The sequence below is a fragment of the Anarhichas minor genome, unplaced genomic scaffold (assembly GCF_050575085.1).
Source record: "Anarhichas minor isolate MPS153535 unplaced genomic scaffold, ASM5057508v1 ptg000031l, whole genome shotgun sequence".
Classification (NCBI taxonomy): Eukaryota; Metazoa; Chordata; class Actinopteri; order Perciformes; family Anarhichadidae; genus Anarhichas; species Anarhichas minor.
This window is the reverse complement of record NW_027466477.1, coordinates 2,808,976-2,826,317: the sequence shown is the minus strand read 5'-3', so window position 1 is coordinate 2,826,317 and position 17,342 is coordinate 2,808,976. Positions and strand designations below refer to the sequence as shown.

General features: G+C 42.9%; 1 protein-coding gene across 1 annotated transcript in view; it reads left to right on the top strand.

Moving 5' to 3' along the window:
- The window catches only part of glra1 (glycine receptor, alpha 1), a 99,305-nt gene that overhangs the window by 34,051 nt on the left and 47,912 nt on the right, over positions 1–17,342 (top strand). The window lies entirely within an intron of this gene.

The window sequence follows — 17,342 nt, the reverse complement described above, 5'->3', positions numbered from 1 at the left end:
GCTCGATAGCGCCCCCTTTTGATGACCTGGCTACGCCATTAGTCGACACAGGAAATACCATTTAACTGGTGCACGCAGTGTATGATGGTCACAGGAATGCATGGCCGCATCAACCACGGTCCTGCCGGTACCCTCGACGTGCGTGAAGGTGCTTCTTCTTTTCTTCCCTGACCAAGGTTTTGTGTCTGTGATCCACCCCGATGCAATGAAGAGGCATTTTACAGACGTGGAGAAAACTAAAATGCCTTTTTTGGTTTCCAGTATAATGTAATGTTGCAGGTTATGTTCATCAACATGGTCCAAAAATGAAGCAAAACAAAAAAAATGTGTTTGTCAAACATGAGCAATATTTCAAGCTTTAATGAATTCATTGTGTTGATGCAGACATGTTCTCCCTTAATGCCACGCATAATTCTTTCATTAGTGGCAAAACATGCTCAGGATGACAACAGCTAGTTCGTCCAAAACACCAAATATTAGGCTGTTTGTCACAGGTTTCCATAAAACTGTCCGTTCTCTCTGGCACAACAAATACGGCCTTTTCTGAGATATTATTTGTCGTCTCCCTTCTGAAGGCAGATGTAGACACACAACTCTTCTTTTTATCTTGGCTTGTGTGTGTCCTCACCATGACTGAGAAAACGTTAATCTTTGGCTTTGCAACAAGCCGTTTATTGTACTGTATGCATGTATGACACTTGGCAACGTCCGAGCATAGTATAGAAGCTATAACACGGAATTATTCGCTTCAATGTCAAGTTGAACAAAATCCCGACTGGGTGCCAAACGAGGGTGCTCTGATAGTGAGTCACGGGTCTAAAAAAGACATCTGCCTGAGACGTGACCAGAAGGACGGAGTCTGCTTTACGTTACACAAGCTGTTGGACAGCATTTGGATCACACGTTTTAATTTTATTTTAGCAGTGCTGAAGTAGATTAGTACCTACTGCAACATACAAGTTACTCTAGTGTGTCGTCAAATATCTAAGTGTGTGGTTATTGTACATCTTTGTGCTTCGCTAAGTTCAAATGTTTTACACAAAACTGCGTTGGGGTTCTGCAGAGAGACGAGCCTCTTTTCAAAGTCTGTGAGCATCTTCAGAGCTGCTGACTCTCAGCAGTGACTTCATGAGTACTAGTGTATAGTAAGAGGATATAGTATAGTAGTAGTTGTCTAGTTAAGTACAGTATAGTACAATAAAGAACTGTATGCATGGTGTAGCATAAAGCAGTATAACACAAAACAGTGCAGTATAATATGTAAAGAGTAGTGTAGTATAGTAAAGCACAGTATAGAAGTACTTTACTTTATTTAGTGTATTTATACAGTATATAATATATAAGATACAATACTGCAGCAGTATGGTCCACTCGCCTACTGGAGTTAGGCTACTAGTTTAATATAGTACAGCATAGTATAGTGTAGTATAGTTACGTATACTATAGTACATTACAGTACAGTATTATGCAGTACAGTACAGAATTACTCTGTAATACTTCATCATTTGTTCCGTGTTGATGAATCTCTTTCGGCCCATTTGGCTCGTTAGCTTAACATGCTAACGCTTGTAGCACAGCAAGCCCTTTAAACAGTGGCTCCTGTCACTCGTGACTAATGTGTATGTGGCCCTAATTTACATGCACAGAGAGGAATCCCCCCGCCCCCTCCCACTCCACCACACACACACACATACACACATTGTGGTGCATCCTGCAATTAGCGCTGCAGGACTTTCCAGACAATTACTGCTGGTGATGGAGCGAACAGCAGAGGTGATGCACGGGGCAAACTTTTCGGGCAGTGCAGCCAGACACAGTTTAAGAGAGCTTATTTCAATGGAGACAGAATGCTCCTTTGTAATTATAGCAACAATGCTGAGGAAACTCTGGAGGTCCCAATGCTCAAAAAGTGAACTCGAGGCCACCCCGGCTTAAGAAGATTAAAACAAAAAAAAAATTCAACTTCAGCAACGTCTTTATGCGCAGCACTGCAGATATGATCCTTTTGTGTCTGATTACTCTGGGTGACTAATGCTATTGAGAGAGACTCCGTTGGTTTGCAGACTAAAGATCCCAATTACCTCCTGAGCTTATTCCACTGGCCAATACTGTCGGCTTCACAGGAGACAGCGTTTTGTATTAGCAGCGCCGTCTGCCTCCAGGCTGCTGCGGTGCATAACTTACCCACTGGCTCGGCTAAAAAAACAGCAGAGCTAATAAGAAATAATTTCTCATTTTAATGTTCAAATAGCAGGAGGAGAATCGTGAGAAGTTCAGAGATGTGTTAGAGAGGAAGGGGACGTCCATCTTCATCTCATGACACAATATTTGAAGTGGCGACTTGAGGCATTATCTGGAAATGGCTGCAGAATATACATATTTGTAAGAACTACTTTGCAATTTGATAGTTGTGCTGGTTGTGATAACATGCACAACAATAATATGGAGATGAAGAACCTTTTTTGTATAGTTGATTTGTTGGATTTGTGGACCGGTCTCTGCTGGAGACTGAGCTGAAGGAGGTTCTGGTGAACCTGCATGATTTTGTCTGATTTTGCACAAAATCTGACCCGCTGGCTCCGATGACGAGCATTAAGAATAACTCTATAGAAATAGACCATCTTCTCTCTGATGGTCTCTTTACTGATGGAGGTCTGATAGAGGATCAGGACTACACTGAGGTTCTGAAGCAGTTCGATTCCTCACGGTTACTTTCAGTAACAATCTTACTTTGTCTAAACACAAAACAATCCTCCATCACTGAGAGAATGATGCGCTCTCTGTCAGTAACAAACAGAACTTGACCTCCAATACATCCATCAGATGCGGTGCTAAATCACCTGAAAGTGCTCCATCGACAACTCTCAACTCATCAGACAGGAGTTGGCATGCCGGAGATTAAAGCTCATCGATTTGTTCTGATCACGGTTTCTTAATTTGCACAGCAAGCAATAAAAAAGTATTTATTTCCCTTCTGTGCTTTGACTTGATTTCCCTTCACGATCCTCAGCGGGAACCTCCAACCTTTTCCTTGCAACGATGTTTATTGACGAGCACACACCTCGCTCTCTGTCATCGCAAACGCTAACCATAATTATTACGGCGAAGCAGCGTGCAGGCTCATCTGCTAAATCTGCAGAGCTCGTCGGCTTTGGAAAACTTCAGTGAAAATGTCAATTATTAAGAGGGGAGGACAGCAGAGGGGACATGCAGGGAAAAGGATTAGGTTAATGTAGGAGGAAGGGAGGAAAGATGTCATATGCAAGAGGAGAAAAGGAAGTATAGGAGACTGAGTGCAGAGGAAAGAAAAATGCAAATGAGAGGAAAGGACAAAGAATCCAAAGAAAAGGGTAATGAGAGAAAGAGAAATGAGAGGAAATGAAATTATGTAGGAAGAGGAAGAAAAGGGATCAAAATAATCAATGAATAAACAAACTCAATTAATAAAGGGCAGTAAAGGGGAGGAGAGGACATCAAGGGACCGATAGAGAACATCAAATTAAAATAAGAGACAGTAATGTTTAAGAAAGGACGATACGAGAGGGACACTAAAGGAATGAAGAGGTGAAGGAAAGGGAACAAGTAAGAGCAAAGGAAAGGAGATGTAAAAAAATAAAATGAGAGCAAAAAGGAAAGAAAGGAAAGATGAAGATAACAAAGAGAACGACGGCAGAGGAAAGAATGAATGGGTGAGAGATAAACCTGGAGTAGAGCACATACTCGACGGGGAGAGGAGGCCATCATCGAGGAGGAGACGTAGGAGGAAGGAGGGAGGGGAGGGACAGTAAAGATAGGACGTGAAGAGAACGGGGGGGGGGGGGGGGGTCTCTCGTCCAGCGTGTTCAGCAGAATCCAGTCGGCCGGTCGGGGCCCGAAGCTTCGCCGCCGTCGGCAGCAGCTCCTCCTGATTAGGAGGCTCAGCTCGGCTCCTTCTGTTGTGGGAAGTTCAGCACATATTACACACAAGTCACCTCCTCGGACCGCCGCTTCATGCAGATTACTGTTAGGCCAAGGGACATTTGTCTGCTAACGGATCCCGGGCTCTCCTTCCGCCCCCCCCCGCCCCCCCTCGGTGCCGTGCAAAAGGCCCCGAGGATTCAATCTGTCTCCGCAGATTTATGCTTATCCAAGTGCCCGGTTCCATGGAGGACGGCTTTGTGATATGATTGCATAGTGCTTTAGAGAGGTGACACTTTAATGTGACGACTGCAGGTTGAAGCGTATTGCGGTTATTTTACTTTTTTTTTTATTGAGAGCAAAAAATAAATTTAAAGAAATCTGCTGCTATGTAGATTCATGCTTTTCCAAGTGGGGCTGTCTCATGGAGAGCACCTTCATAATGTGATTGCACAGTGGTGCAGAAAGCTAACACTGCAAAATGATTACTGCAGGCCGGAGCACATAGTGTGCTTCTGGTGAATGTAAAGCAGGATATCCTCCTATAATACCCTCCGAGTGGCTGGTTACACAGAGCAGAACATGGCCGCACAGGGCTGCAGGAAGGGAACACAGGGCTTCCCTCCAATAAAGAACTGCCAACACATGCTCCTAAAACAAGTCCTCCGCCACGCCCTCCAGATATGAATGTTACCTGATCTACAGTTAGTAGAAAAACGACATCATGGTTCAAAGAACATTGTTTTCGTGTTTAAAGGAATTCATGGTGACGGTTTGTAGGAGACGGGATGCAATGACATGAAGGACAAACCTGCTAAAGGTGTGTGATCAATAGATAGATACTCCGATAGATAGATAGATAGATAGATAGATAGATAGATAGATAGATAGATAGATAGCATTATGAAACTTTCCCAGGAGATTACTCACATTAAGAGGAGTATTTTATGTAGCAACATGTGTTTAAATACACAAAGGAGGTATTAATGGTAACGTTTGGTGAATTTAGGAAAAATCTACCGACACGAATAGACAAAGTAGTAAAACACACATTTAAAATAACTAAATCATAACATTAGATTTGAATTGATTTAATATTTCCTTATATGATTCATTGCAGCTTTAAAATTGTAATGCTTCTTTATCAGCTTCTCCGGCTTCTTTCTGCTTTCTGAGTTATTACAGATTTGTTTATAGCTCTTCCAAAAAAAAGTAATTCACAAAAAAAGCACTTTTAGACAAAAAAGCACTTAGATTTAACGTTTTACAAATGTTGTTGTTTACAGGGAGAACAACATAACACAACATAAGTATGAGAAAACAATGTAGTTTCCTACATTGATAACTGAAAATTCAATTATTTTATATCTGTATAAAGATATTAAAATCAATGAAAAGACAACTTTGACTGAATTATTGAAGAATTTTGATTAAAGTGTTAATATTGCATTTTCTAAGGAAACATCAGCATCTCAGTCTTTGTCACTTTCAGAGTTTCTCGTTAAGTGTGCTCTATTCAAGTATTACACATTCAAAATGAGCATTCTGTTTCAATATAACGATGCAGGAACCGTGTTCAGTCCTTATAATCACTTAGATGTCGAATGAAATTGAAGAAAGTTCAAATCTAAACTCCATCCAACATTTTTATCCTGCAGTCTGAATGAAATGATGGAGTAAGAGTTATTCTGCACGCTACCATATTGAAAACAGTCTTTTAATTCTGAAACCGTTCATGTCCTCCTAAATGATGGAGCGCATGAGGAGGGGGTGTGAGCGGATGATGTGAAACTGACCTGTTTTCATCGGTGAGGTTGAGGGACGGAGTGCATGCGAGTGTTTGAGGGATGAGGCGAGGGGCGGCCTCCGCTAATCTCACACGACTATCCACCTTCCTCTCGAGATGATTAAAAGCACCGAGATAACAGCGGAGCCTCGCGACACACCGTTAGATCACAGATGACCATCACACACACACACACACACACACACACACACACACACGACAAACAGACCATCTGCACAAACACACGGTCGGGCAAACAACAAACAGGAAGGATCAAGCAAACACATGTTCACACACACACACACACACACACACACACACAGGAGTACAGTGCCAATACAAACACTACACTGCTCACATTTTCACTTTATTTTTTTATCTGACACACACACACACACACACACACACACACACACACTTTGCAGCATCACTACCTTTCAGTAGGCCAGAGAGAATAAAGCTCCGGTCACCTCGTCTCCGTGTCGCAGCCGTAGACCTGCTATTGATTTCTGTCCGTCTGCAGTCAGGCAGCTGCCAGCCTGTCATGTCCGCCCGTCGGTCAAAACCTTGGCCTGGAAAGCCCCAGAAGGTCCAGGACCGCTGCTTACGTATTCACTGCAGGCGTTATGGTTCACCATCATGTGTTGGGCGATACGGTTTCTTGAGGAATGGGCGCTGTTTTTGATTGACGAAGCTTAAAAGGACAGAAATCTGTTGACACTAGTTTACGGCATATTTGTTTTATGGGAAGAAAAGACTATTTCGATTTTTTTGTAATTTTTGTGTTGCATATATTCAATAGATGAGCAGTTTAACCGGGGATGTGACCTAAAAGGGTTAAAACATTTTCCTTTTATCTCACCTTGATGCCAAACCATGATGTTTTTACACAACCTAACATGTTGCCTAAAAAGACCTAACCATTTTGATCGTTATGTTTTAATTTACAACGATAACCACGTGTTTGAAACTGCAGGAGAACATACGTTTCCCTCAAAACGCAGAATGCAGTTTTGATGAATGGAAACTTAATTCGTTCCGAGAGACGGGGTTGCTTGCCCGTGATTATAAAGCCTGGATAAGACTGTGTGTGTGTGTGTGTGTGTGTTGGGATAATATGTATAAACAGAAGGGAAATGGGAGAGAGGAAATGCACACATGCAAGCACATGCTGACACACATACACAAATAGTCTCACTGCAAACATACAGCGCACACAACGACACACTCGCAGGCATGAATGCCAATTTTGAGTAAATATGCAAAGACACACACACACACACACACACACACACACACACACACACACACACACACACACACACACACACAGGTGACTTCTGACCAGGCTGCCATGCATCCATCCGTCTCTCCATCCTCTCCTGCCTCCCACTTTGAATACATTTCATGTCGTAATGAAACTTGAGCACCCTGTGGCTGAAAGAGAGAATACGAATGAGAGAGGAAGCAAGAAGCGGAGTGACAAAAGAAAAAAAAGCCAAAGAGAAAGAAATAGATTCATGGAGAGGGTGGAGGAGAGATGAAGGAAGTGGAGAGGAGGAGGAGGAGTAAAACATATCATAATGGCATTTCTCCTCCCTCGCCGGGGAGGAAAGTTTTTCCTAAAGTTCACTCCTTGAAGAGGCGATGATGGATGGTTGAAAAAAACACTATTCCTCATCTCACCACTCCAATTAAAATGTGACAGGAAGTGTGTCCCCCCCCCCCCGCCGCTGATCAACCGCACTGTTTACCTCCTCGCTTTGAGCCAAAGAAAGGGTTTACAGTTATGAGAAGCCAGGTACACTCTTTTATATGTGGGAGAATAATGAGAGCTGTCTGTGTAAAGGGAGAGCGATGCAGCACGGAGGAAGGTCTTCGGCATCTGCATGGGAATGAAGGCAGAAACAAACAAGAGTGCGACGCAGACAGGTTCTTTGTTCAGGTGTTGAGAGTAGACACAAGGAAGAGATGAGGGGTAAAAACAAGTCTTCTTTCAATAGTGTTTCATCGTCGAGTCAGGAGACGGACGGATGGTTAATGTTCCACAGCCTTCATGTTCATCTCCTCCTCCGTTGTCGTTTCTGGATGTAATGAAGGAAAGACTTTGAATAATACAGCGGCAATTTCAGAGACAGATAAAGCCTGGATATTATTTTTACAGCCCAGTATAGCCAGGAAGAAAAAATGTTGGCATTGTACATTTCTGCAAACAACGGGATCAGTTGAATGTGGACGTTTTTTGCATTCGGTCCGAGCAAATGACGTAATATAACCAGTGTCTGTTAATGACATTTCTGTGCTGTTATTAAGTATAACAAGCAAGAAAGTCCACTGGTTGGGTCAAACAAACACAGGACCCGTGTGAGACCATGCTTTTTAAGTAACGTTCTTTCATGTGACGTTTTAAGAAATTAGTTTTACGAGAAGAGACGTTGTTTTACGCGACGCGACGTTGTTTTACGTGACGACGTTTTACGTGACGACGTTTTACGTGACGTTGTTTTACGCGACGTTGTTTTATGCGACGCAACGTTGTTTTATGCGACGTGACGTTGTTTTTTTTACGTGACGTTGTTTTACGTGACGTTGTTTTAGGTCAATAAAACACGAGGTTTGTCGTAATGCCAACATTTTTTTCTGGAGACTGATCGGCAGTCTCCCAGTTGTATTCCTTATCAACATGCAACAGCCACATATGCTAATCAGTAATGGGTTCGGGTTAGGGATTCATCCTGCACATACCGCTCACATCAACCTCAACCAAGTACCTTGAGATGAAGTGTGAACAGACCTGATCACCCAACATCGGTGACCGTTACAGAACCAAATATTTAATGTTCAGAGTGAAGGTAGTAAAAAGGTAAAGTTCAATATGCCACCAAAGCAGCAGCCAACATATCTGCAAACACACACATTGCATTCATGGTTTGCATAAGTTGGAGGCCTTTTTCAGAAGCATAGTAGAGAAACAGGTTTATGACTTTCAGCAAACTTTTTTAGAAGTTGAGCTGAGCAACTTCCAGGAATATAAAGCTCTCAGTGTTTGATAAAATGTTCATTATTTCACTGTTTCACTATCGAGGCAGGAGATTTATGATGCTTTAAAGTTCCCAGGGGGACCTATAATTTTTTCTCTCGCTGGCATTTCGGCTGTGATGTTTATGCATGGAGGATAAGAACCTCCTCAGCTGTCGTGTCCGGACATAATGGAGGAAAAACAACACTCCACTTCTCTCTCTTTTCTCTGTCAAGCTCTCGCACCCTCCGCCCTGCTTGTAAAATGAGCCGTGGTCCTCAACTTCCATGAGCGTGTGTGGGTAATATATATTAGTGCAATAAAAAATAAAACTGCTTTCCCCGGACCATATAGCCTACAGACGACGCCCTATAAATATTTTATGTCTCATCGCCATTGTAGTATTTTTTGCTGAAGGCAGCTCGATTGCAAAAGAGGCGATCCTGTGTAATGCAGAGTATTATTCATATAATTTGTAGCCTGCGACTTTTCCTCTCTGCTTTGTTTAGCTCTGTGCCATGTGTTGATGAATTCGACCCCACCGCTGCTGCGCTGAGGTGTCACTTAGAGGACTGCAAATTGGGCTTCAGGAGAGGAGGCACAGGAGAGCGGGGCCAATACAATCCTCCAGATACCTGTGTTTTACAACCCTCCTAAGGCCCGATAACGGAGCGTACCCTGCTGTACCACCTATACGCTTTTCTTCTTGTGAAAGCACAAGGCGTGCGGGTGGGCTTTACCTCAACCTCACATCGGAGGAGAACAACCAAACAAGGACAATGACAACCATCTGTGTCCTTATGTCTTTGTTACTGTGTTAACAAAGCAACAATGCCAAAATTGTGGTGTGACAACAAAAATATGCCATTGTCTTTGTATGGACTGCAGTCACATATGGTTTCTTGGTCTGACTGAATTCATTTGATCACCTCTTGAGGGGAACACCTCCGGGTTTAAAATTGCAAGTGTGGGAATACCCTAGACGGCATTTAGCTGTGGGGTGAAAATTGCATCTCCACCTTGTAAACGTGTAAGCACCGCAGATGGATCACAAACGCTCTAAATCACCACGACCACCGTGTGTTTTATGGTTTCTTCCAAAAGGCGATGTGTTCTCATCTCTACTCGCTGTGTTTCGTGTAGCATCTTGATGCTGAAAGTTTGTGCATTAATGTTGTTCCACCTGGTTAATGTTGTGAGACGGTGGCGTTGAGGTTTAGGCAACAACGTATATTGGTGAGGATTCAGGTGGTTTGGCTTTAAATGAATAATCCTGTAACATAACGTAAACTAGTGAAGTAATGTGACTCGATGGCGTAGCTTGTCGTGACATAGCATCGCCAGTAAAAATCTCTTATCTTTTGGTTTCACACGCTACATGAACGTTGACCCCCGAAGTAAAAGTCCCATGTTTGTTCATCCTTTCCACTAACCCCCCCCCCCCCCATGGTTGTATGAATGACATTATTGATGCCCTGGGATTAAGACCAGGCTGCCAAAAATGTATGAGTTATTTCCTTTGAACCTCCTTCTTCAAAACATTATATTATCAACATGAGCATGTAAAAAAATGACCACAGCAGTATGATATTCCATCTAAAGTAATTTGATGGTATCTGATTGTGTTTTTTATTAAAGATAGTAAATGTAATGACATAGCATAAGTTAATGAAATTGAGATCAAATTTGTTTGACAGAAAATTTGCATATTGCTCTTATTCAAATCATCAAGTTATGCAAAGAGTCCAAAATGAACTCGTCTGAAGGATTTTCTCCACTAACAACATCTGGCAGTCTGACTTCCTGAGCTCATCAAAACTTAAATCTGCTCCTCAGACACGCACATCTCCTCCGTCCTCAGCATGAAGTGAGCTGTGACTGCTCTCAGCGCTGCAGTGTTTTAGACCAGTTCTGTTGGCGAGGAAGTCCGCCGGCTATTGTTGGCTGAGTCATTGTTGGCAGATGGGGATCAAGGCACCACCGGGGGCTCGAGGACGGCTGCAGTGAGCCCCAGATTGATGCTGATGAGACCTCTGAGCCTCGCTGGAGGTTAGCGGCGAGGCCAGAAGAGAGTGTTTGTGAGCCAAACACTCAACGGGAAACCAAACAGAAATGGTGGATCTTTTTGTTGCGGTGCATTCAAGTGACATGTTATGTAATATATCTATTGGCAGAACCCAACTCTGAAGTGAGGTACGGAAGATGTTGAGAGAAGTATTCAAGTGTCTCAATGACAAAATACAGCTGATTCCAAACAGACACGTGAACATGTGAAGTATTGCTTTTAGAAGTTTGGCAACTAAAACTGTTTGCTTGTAGAAAGATTGTCTTCGTAGTTAAAAGGAAAGAAACGGTAACTTTTGGTTTGGGATGTGAAGGGAACCCTGTATCTTACAGAGGAATACAGCTTCGGACGAGGCTGTGGTCGGTCGAAATTCACTGCAAGAATGACGCATCCTTCCTGTTTCAGTCATAAACTGTGTTTATGTTGGCAGAGGTGTTGGCTGTCGTACTTCTGGATGTGATCGGTCCCTTCGGGGTAACAGGCTTGTTGATTAGCTTGTTGAAATAGAGGAGGAAATGAACAGATGTTGTTTTTCATGTTGTTATTTCAAACCGTAAAGACGCTTCTCTGTTCATGGCTTCACATAAAAGGCCACACATAGACTGCGTCAGTTCTTATTGAGTTTGTTTACTGGGCATTACTGGACTGGAGATTCACCACTACATTGGCACCAGTGACACTCCCTGCGGCCTCTATGCACCTGCTTTATCGTCCTGACATATGGCGTTTGGTGGACGTGGCGTAACCTGCTGTTTAGTGGATGCTTGAATCCAAAGCGGCTTCCGATGGAATGAGTGGATACATTTGTAATGAGAGTGGCACCAGTGGGAAGAGGAAGCCTCCTCTTAGAGCCGCGATGAGATACAGAACCAAAAATATGGCAAGTTTTCAACAATGACAGTGTTGAAACAAAGACAATAAAAGCGTCTTCATGTCTGCAGTCCACACCTCGCGTCCTCAGCTGGCAGCTCGCCGCTGGTTTCACTGTCCTTTTAAAAATCACAACGAGGACGAGACGTTAAGTTGACAGCGGAAAAAAGCTCCAAGTCTGCTGAGGGCGGGAGGATGGGGAGGAGAACGTCTGCCCAACTATTAATCATTAAAAAAGCAATTACAGGCACTTCCCTGGCAAGTTTATCAGGCTGTCATCTTCATACCGTCTCTATTTAGACACATCTACTTACTGGATAACCACCAAACACTCTTTTCTCCCTGTCAGTTCGACTGCGAGGTGAAAAATGAGCAGACGATGATGACCAGCAAACAAGACACTCCCAAAACAAGAAGGTTCTAGAGGGAACCGATGTGCTGAATCGATGCCAGCGAGCAAAGTAGAGAGGTTCTGTCTTCCTAAAAAAAAAGGAGACGACACAGTTTTTAACTAAATTACACCAAATATACTTCATTGGGACTCTTTTACATATTAGGTTTACATTCAGTAAATACCAGGAAGTATTTGTGTGAACAAACAGGACTTTCACCCAGGAGACCGATGTCTGTGTCCCATATGAAACCAAAAGTCAACAGTGACGTATTTTACCTTCTACATGCAACGTCTGTAACTAAAGCCTGTTATGTAACAAACAGACTTATTTTATGTACTAAATGTACGCATTTTAATCTAAACCACAATCGTTTCCTCAACCTAACCGAGTAGTTTTGTCACGTAAGTAAACCTACGGCGGAACTTTATTTTGAAAGAGACGGTATGCATCTAAAAAGCGGAAACTGTATGTTTTCTGTCAATACAGAAGTTTGTTTAAAAATACACAATGTAACAAGCGGAAACTGTTGGGAGGGAGAATGTGTTGCAACTGGATTAGAACCGAGCATATTACGGTTTGGTGGTCCTCATCTTGGACACCATGACCGCTGTGATCTTCACTTTCAAAAGAAGACGCAGGAAAAAAAGGAGGTTATCGTTGTTTACACTTTGCTTTATTGAGACATAATTATATCACTATAGTGTTCATCTACCTCCTTTATAGCAACTATTGTTTTGCTCACAGCAACAGGCAAGGAGGAAAAAATATGCATTTAAAGTCTCTGTTTGCACAATAAAACTAAATCCAAATACCTTGGATTTATGAAAAGTTATAGGGATGAAACAAAACGTTTTAAAAGGGAAAACCGTGTGTAAATATACTGCAGTAAAGGAAGGACCCATGTACACAAAGAATACAAAGAATAACAAGTTGGTTCAGACTTTCCCGTCAAAACATGAAGATGTCTTTCAACCAGCTGATGAAACCTCAAAACCTCCAGAAGCTTCACACAGAGGACGTCTTATTTTGAAATGCAGCCAGTTGGGGCCTCCTCTGTGTATTTTAATGAAACAGACTCGTACAATTCTTCTCTACAGCTGATGTTTTGAGCGCTATCTCACCCAGAAATCAAACACACAGAGCTCAGGGACTGTTTAGAGCTTCTCCTCAGTAAGAGGCTGCAGTTAGCAGAAGTGCTGAGAGGCCGAGCCCAGCCGCTCGTTTCATCCTGCTTTATCGCTGTTGTCACTTGTTTTTAATGAAAGTGGAGTTCAGTGGAAGAAGAAGGGGGGGGATTTATTCGTGCCGACGCACCTCAGCAGGCCGCCTCAGCGTGTGTGTGTGTGTGTGTGTGTGTGTGTGTGCGTGTGTGTGTGTGTGTTTGAGACTGCTAGGGAAGGAATTTATCTCACAAGAACATTCACAGAATAGTCTAAATAATTCATGTACTTCTTCCATATAAAATATGAAACCCTCACCATTGTCAGAGCCGTTTTATGAACTATAATCAGAATTGTGTTAATACTTTCTCACGTTTCTTAGTTGTACAACAGTCCAGTCCACATTTAGATATTTAATCATCCAGGCAGTGGATTAGCTGTGTGTTGACTCGATGTACGGTGGCCAGCAGGGACAAACTTTGGATGCACGCAGAGGACGAGGCCTGTGTGCAACATATTTAGATGTTATCAGCTGCAAAAAGGTTGAAAACGCGATGAGGCGTGTGCACGGTATGTATCCGTGTGAAGCTGTATGTTAATGAGCATTAAAATGTGTTTTGTGAGAGTGCGGTCCAGCGTGTGAGCTCCATGCATACTGTACGTGTCCAAGCACGCCCCGATGCACCTGCATAGCTATCTGTACACTTTAGCATAAGCGGTGTGTGTAGTATATATGTGTGTGTGTGTGTGTGTGTGTGTGTGCCCGTCTTTTTGTTCACTGTATATTTGTGTGTGTGTGTGTGTGTATCCATGTAATTTGTTTATCGAGCGTGTTTGCTCATTTGCTCCTGTATGTGTTTGTCCTCGGTGTGTTTCTACACTATATGTGTGCAGATTCAATGCAAGTGCTGTTTGTGTGTGTTTGTCACTTTATCATTTGTGTGTGTGTGTGTTGTTTGTGAACACTCATCATGTGTACAGCGTTACATTTTGTAGACTAAACGTCCTTCGTTGTAAACAGGGTTTTAGTGAGAATCCTTCATTTATAAGAAGCTCAGGAATGCATTATGTCATCGAGTGTCCTTAAAGTAGTGTATAGAAGTACAGATACACACACACACACACACACACACACACACACACCGAGGCAAATATAAGTGTGTAGTTACAGTAGCCTGTGAGTCACACTGCCAGCCTGTCCTCCATGACAGTTAATGAGCTGTCGCCTCTTCCTCCTTTCCATCTTTTTCTGCTTCACCCACGTCTTCTGTCTTTATTGGAAAGCTATAAAGCAAACCCGTCTCTCTCTCTCTCTCTCTCTCTCTCTCTCTCTGGGTGGTTATTAAACAAACTGCTGTGGCAGAAAAGAGGGGGAGAAGCAGAAAGAGGAGGTTTACAGGGGGGGGGGGGGGGGGGGTATTAGCTTCTCCTCCTTTTTCTTTGCATCACGTGCTGCGAGGGACGTCAAACGAAGACAAATTATGATATCCCTCTGCTCGCCTCCCGCCTGCCGTGGAGCGAGAGAGACTTTGAAGGGAGGATTTTGAACAAAGCCAGGATGCAGGGGAAATGTGTCAGAGGACTTGAGTTAGGCCTGAAGAAGCCATTCTGAGAGAAAAAGAAAAACACAGTGATAATGTAACACCAGCTGGTTTATGGATAAACCCTCTGATGTACTCAGACATATCAGAGCTTGTGCTCACCGGGTTTGTCGAGCCCGTATACATCACACAGACGCAGTCAGGCGGTGTAGCCGAGGTGATTATTTACCAAGAAGCTTCTAGAGCACATTTATCTCCAAGGGCGTCTACACCAGGCAGCAAACCTCCGGGTCTGAAAATGAAAGCTAAAGCTTCACGTGTTAAAGCTGCATTCTCTCTAATGTCCACCAGGGGGCGACTCCTCTGGTTGTATAGAAGTCTATGAGAAAATGACTCTACTTCTCTCTTGATTTATTACCTCAGTAAACATTGTAAACATGAGTTTATGGTCTCAATCTCTAGTTTCAAGTCTTCTTCAATACAGCATGATGTTCATTTAGTACATTATGGTCCATTTAGAGTCAAACAGACCATAAAGCAGGGGATGCTTTAGGGCGGGGCTACACAGTGATTGACAGGTCTCTACCACGGCGTTGTCCCGTCTCGGAGTTTTCCGTGTTTTCGTCTTACAACTTCAAACCTTTTGTGTTGTCACTTCATGAAAGTTAACTGGGCTGCCTAAAAAATGTCCTATTCAGCATTTGGTTGTATTTAGCTCCACCCTCTCGTGTCACTTCTTTTTTAGGTTATTTTGCAGTGTTAGGCAGCCGTTGTCAAGGCTGACATGATAGTTAGACATCCGAAGATTTACACGCCCTCAGTTTCTCTTCATAATGCACGCTTGGTTATCACCATTAGGTTTCCATAGTTCTTTTAGTTCTAGCATCAGTTGTCTTTCACCTTTGAGGTAATTGAACCTCTGATCTTGGCAGTTTAAGTGTCTCACTGTGTTCATCCAGATACAGTCAACAACTATTCGTCTTTAGCTTCTGTGGAACAAACTCATTTCATCTGCAGACAGTTTTCATGTAAAAGCAAACCTGGTTGATTTAATATCTGAACTTTTGTTTCCCCCTTCCATCTTTATTACCTCACGCAGTCCTGTGAGTAATCTATTGTTTGTTCTAATTAGATGCTATACATGTAAGTCACGTATAGGGAGCGACCGCCTCCGGCTACTTTTAATGATTTTTCCCCCTCTCAGCCGTGCATCTTCAACCCTATGATCCTCCTCTGTGGCTTAACCACAGTTGCGTGCTCGTGTGTGTGTGTGTGTGTGTGTGTGTGTGTGTGTGTGTGTGTGTGTGTGTGTGTGTGTGTGTGTGTGTGTGTGTGTGTGTGTGTGTGTGTTGAATGACTCTCAGATAATATTCCTCCCCAGTGGCCTCCAGCAGTCCTCAGACTGTGACAGGGAGAGTAATTGGCCATCAAAGTAATCCAGACCCCTTGCTTCATTCCCCGCTAGCCGCCGGCGAGTGGAATTAGACACTGAATTTAACCAGGGACATTAAACGCAACCTCTGTGTCCAAGTTGTGTGTGTGTGTGTGTGTTTGACCTTAACTTACGTGAACATGAATGAGAGTATGACTGCGATGCAGCCTCTTGACTTTTCAAAAATACACTCAATGCTAAATACCGTTTTGTAACACAGAATGTCTGATGAAGATTGCATTAAATATAATACGATTACAGCGATCACATTACAAAAAATTTAGCTAAAAATGTAATACTGCGATGTAATTATTTCTCAGACAAAGACCCAGACAGTGCCTTTTTGTCTACATATTTCAATACATTTATAAACACGAAAAAGCGCAGAGTTGCATTTTAAGACTGGCCTGCTTGTATGAGAGTTATTATGATGAAGCATTAATGAATCCCTGCAAACAGTGGATTAAGTGTGTTTTACATAAATGGATGAGAAAACACTTTGTGAGTGTTTTTTTAGTCGCTGCTCATTATGCATTATGCCCTTTAACGTTTAAAGTGCTGAGAAGGAGGGAAAACAACACCCAGGAGTACCGAGAGGTGTTCTGGGCGAGGTTGGAGAAAATGTATTTTCGAAAAAGACGTCAAAAGGTGGAGACATTTTCAATACCTTTCACTTCAAAACCTTTTACATAATTAAGTAAAAAGGCGTTCAAGGTGTTTTCCAAACTTCCCTTGGTTCCGTCCATGCTTTGAAGTTCTCCTCAGTAAAACAGCTACTGTAAGGGAAGCGAGCCAAGACTACTGGTTGTCTCTGTCATCATCTAACCAGCGGGCACCTGGATGACAAGAGTTTACAGGTAACGCAATGTGATTTAAAGTCAATATGATGTCCGCTGGCTGACAGAGATGAGAGCCCGGCTGCCTGTCTGGCCGTCCTCCTCCTCACGGCAACTCCACTCCTGCCGCCAAGTAATCGCATTTGTGTTTGTATAACCTGGTAATGCAGCGAATCGATGGAGCGGCCGCAAAAGGTCCCGAATGCTATTTACTTCCACTTTGACTCGTCTGAAAACAACCTTGAAAGCAGCATCTCATCTCTGACAGGAGAGTGAGGGGGGTGGGACTCTTTCTTGTCATTATGAATTCCCTTGATATGACACTGATGTGAAGTTGAGTT